Raw genomic sequence first — 4,370 nt, forward strand, 5'->3', positions numbered from 1 at the left:
CAAACACAAAATAAATTACCACTTTAACTGTAAACTATCACCACTTCTCTATCCTATTTTAACCCCAACAAGAATTACAAACTATCTTTCTACCTGAGACAAAATCTTGCTTATAGAAATCATAGTACTTCTACCAAACTTATGCAACTAGCACAACTATGCTCTCCAATATGATGTAATCATGCTCTATTACCAAATATGATGCAAGTAGTGAGGTATCAAGTAAGTGGTCTAGTGCTAACTGAGATGATTAGTGTTGACTGAGTTCTTCTTTGTTAACTAAGTTTTTCAGAGCTAACCAAGTGTTCCTTCATGTGTTAAGTGAATATGATGTTGTTGATGCTTCAGTCCTCCATTGATCAAGTTATTTGTGTTTGGTTATTAGTTTGAGTTGTCTCATGTATTTAATTTAGATTATAAATTTAATAGTAGGATCTTGTCTAGGGATGAGTGTTGACCATTTTGAGGTTGGCCTTTCTATTAAGTAATGTTATAGAATCTTCTATAAGTTTTTTTAGAAAGTATAAGTAAAGGTATTTGGTTTAGTTTAGGGGAGAAATTGGAGAAGACTTAGAGAGTTAGAGTAGATGTCTTTGAGATTGCAAATTTGAAGCATAATTATAGATCTTGAAGTTATATTTTGTATCTAGTCATAACCTAGAAGGCCTTAAAACTCGGCATGTATGCTGATAACTTGATGAATCAATAAAACTATTTTATTCTCTTACTCCTTGGTTTTGTTCTCTATGTGCTTTCTTCTATTGTGTTAACTTAGCAAGGTGGTTGGATAGTTGGGTGTGCCTTTCACCCTAGGTATTCATTCTCTCCTTGCATCAAGTGGATGTATCAAAGCTTGAGGTTTGTCCTCATGGATATTGGATCACATATAACTCTAAGTTGAATTCAGTTGCATGGTGGACAATCTAAGGATTTGACCTATAACTTGTAGAGGGTTATGGTATAATAGGAACCTAATTGTAAAGATGGTTTGAGGAAGATAAAATGTTGACAATTCCATATTGGATAAATTCAAACAAATTGCAACTATATTAGATATTGTGGAGATAACCTACAAGAGAGGACGACATCATGATGATGTGAGTGATGACGAAGCACTAGCACCAACCCCTAATCTAGAACATGAGGAAGATCAAGATGAGGAAAGATTGTTGAGTGTATTGTCTAGGGCACATTCAAAGCTTGCTATAGAAGTTATTCCTTGTGATGAAAAATTTGACACCAATATTGTGTTAGATTGGATCTCTTATATGGAGAAGTTATTAAACTTTAAAAATACTTCTGATAATAGGAAGTTGAAAATTGTAGTCAATAGGTTGAAAGGTCATGCCTCACTATGGTGGGAGCATTTGAAAACTGATAAAAAAATAGAGGAAAGGAAAAGATTAGGACTTGACTTAAAATAGTGAACAGAGTGAAGAAGTTCTTTCATGCTAATTACCAAGTTAGCTCATTTATAAAGATGCAAAATTTGAGTCAAAAGAACATGACTATGAAGGAGTATATTGAGGAATACTATAGACTTGAAATCAAATCTAGAGATGTGAATGATGATATTGAGAGAGTTGCAAGATATCATAATGGATTTAGATCTAGAATTCAAGATGAGATAAGTTTCGTGAAATTAACAAGTGTGGAAGAAACATACTAATATGACTTGAAAGTTGAGGAGATCTTGACCAAGAAACATGGACAAACACAAACTAGTAGAGGTAGTTGATTTCAACGAGGTAGAGGTAGATCTTATGTATAAAGTGGTAAATATGGAAATTTTGTATAAGACAAGGGAAAATTTAAATAAAAGAATGATGACAAAGGCAAGAACAAGTGGAAAGGTGGTAATTCTTACAAAGGAAGAGTTAATTCTTATTCTAGATGTGTTCTTTTTCGGTAACTATTTTTTATTGGTAAAGAAGGGCATAGATTCTTTTGAGTGTAGATCCCATGGTGTGAATGAAAAAGGTAACAAAAAAGCTATGATTCAATAAAACATTGAGGGCTCACCATGTATACTTGAGGCTCGAGAAAATATGATGGTGAGAATAACTTTTAATAATAAGGGATAGATGACATAATGGATTTTTATAGAGTGGAGTAAAGTATTTTACAAAGATTGATTTAAAGAATGGTTATCATTAGATCAAAATTGGATAATGTGATGAATGAAAGATTTTATTTAAGACATAAGATGGCTTGTATGAATGGTTAGTAATGCCCTTTTGTTTGACTAATGCATCTAGTACTTTCATGAGTTTGATGAATGAAGTTCTCAAGAGATTCTGCGATAAATTTGTGATTATTTATTTGGATGATATTTTTGTATTCAATAAGACTAAGGAAGAACATATTGAGCATGTTAGAAAAGTAATGCAAAGATTGAAGTTGATCATTAACTTGAGAAAGTACTTTTTTTTGGAAGAGGTGATTGTGTATTTGGAATTTGTGGTTTTAGTCGATGCTTTAAGAATAGATCCAAAGAAAGTTAAAGATATTTTGGAATTGCCTATACCTAAGAATGTGGGTGAGGTAATAATATTTCATAGATTGGATAATATCTACATGAAGTTTATAAATAATTTTAGTTCTATTTGTAATTTTTTGAGTGAGACAATGAGGGAGTTAGAACAAATTTGAAATGGACAAATGGAGGTGATAATAGTTTTGAGACTTTGAAACAAAAGGTTTTCGAGTTACCTATATTGGCTTTGCTTGATTTCAATAAGGTATTTAAGGTTGAATGTGATGCAGGTGGTAGTGCAATAGGAGTTTTGTTAAGTCAAGAAGGTAAACCTATCACTTTCTTTAGTGAGAAATTGAATGATGCTAAAAGGAAGTATTCTATGTATGATCAAGAGTTGTATGCTATTGATCATGTCTTAAATAAGTTGAGACATTACTTGGCTCCTAAGGAGTTTGTGTTGTATATTGATCTTAAAGATTTACATTACTTGGGAAGTCAAAATAAATTGAATCAAAGAGATATGAAGTGGTTTATTAATTGTAGAGTTCCACATTTTTAATCAAGCACACAAGTGGAGTCACTAGCTAAGTTGTTGATGAATTAAGTAGAAGACATTCTTTTTTGTCTGAGATAAAGGTTAAAGTTCTTGATTTTGATGAAATGAATGAGTTGTATGATATTGACCCTTATTTTCTAAGGCATGGAGAGAGTATCGAGCACTAAATTTATCAAATCACATGAGTAAGTATGATGAATATTTCATTCAAGAAGGTATGTTGTTCAAGGGAATTCAATTATGTATACCAAGAAGTTCTATGAGAATTAATTTGATTAAGGAAAAGCATTTTTGTGGACTGGCTAGACATTTACAAATTGCTAACACATTGAGTTTATTGAAGGATAATTATTATTGGCCACAAATATATCAGGATGTTCAGAAGTTTGTAAGGAGTTGTGGGGTTTGTGAAGTTGCAAAAGAAGTAAGTCAAAATACTAGTTTGTATACACATTTTTTTCTTGGATTGACTTAGAAATCAAAAGGGCATGATTCCATATTTTTTTGTTGTAGATATATTTTAAAGATCACTCGTTGCATACCATGTAAGAAGACATCAGATGATGTGCATGTTACTAAGATTTTCTTCAAAGAGATTGTTAGATGCCATGGATTAAGAAAAAGTATTATTTCTAATAGAGATAGTAAGTTTGTTATTTATTTTTGGAGGACTTTGTGGAATAATAGGGATGCTAAGTTGAGATTTAGTTCTACATTCCACACACATACTGATGGATAGACATAGGTTATGAGTATAAGCTTGGGTGATTTATTGAGATGTTTAGTTGGATATAATCCAAGTAGTTGGGAGATGGTTTTGGCACAAAATAAGTTTGCATATAATAATTATACGAATAGGAGTATAGGGAAAACACCTATTGAGATTGTTAGTATAATGCAGCCTAGAGGAAAATTAGATTTGAGGGATGTTGCTGATAAAGGGAAGAGAAGTGTTGAAGCAGAAGAATCTATTCATTTTATGAAGTCTTTGCATGAGGAAGTGAAGTTGAAATTGGAACAAAGTAATTAGAAATATAAAGAGAATGCTTACAATTCTAGAAAATGTCATGTTTTTTAAGTTCGTAATGAGGTGATGGCTTATTCGAAAAAAGTTAGATTACAAGTTTGGACCTTGTAAGATCTTGAGGAAGTTTTACAATGGTAATGCTTATGAATTTGAGTTACCTAATGACATGGATATATCTCCTATATTCAATGATGTTGATTTGTATAAGTATCATGAATTGGATGATGAAGTTGTTGTATTAGATGATTATCCTCAGAAGTAGATTGAAGAGGTTGAACATATATTAGAGAAGGGAGTTGGTAAGAGCA

This window comes from Cupressus sempervirens, chromosome 7 (genome assembly GCF_028749045.1).
Source record: "Cupressus sempervirens isolate cs-2001-9-10 chromosome 7, ASM2874904v1, whole genome shotgun sequence".
Classification (NCBI taxonomy): domain Eukaryota; kingdom Viridiplantae; phylum Streptophyta; class Pinopsida; order Cupressales; family Cupressaceae; genus Cupressus; species Cupressus sempervirens.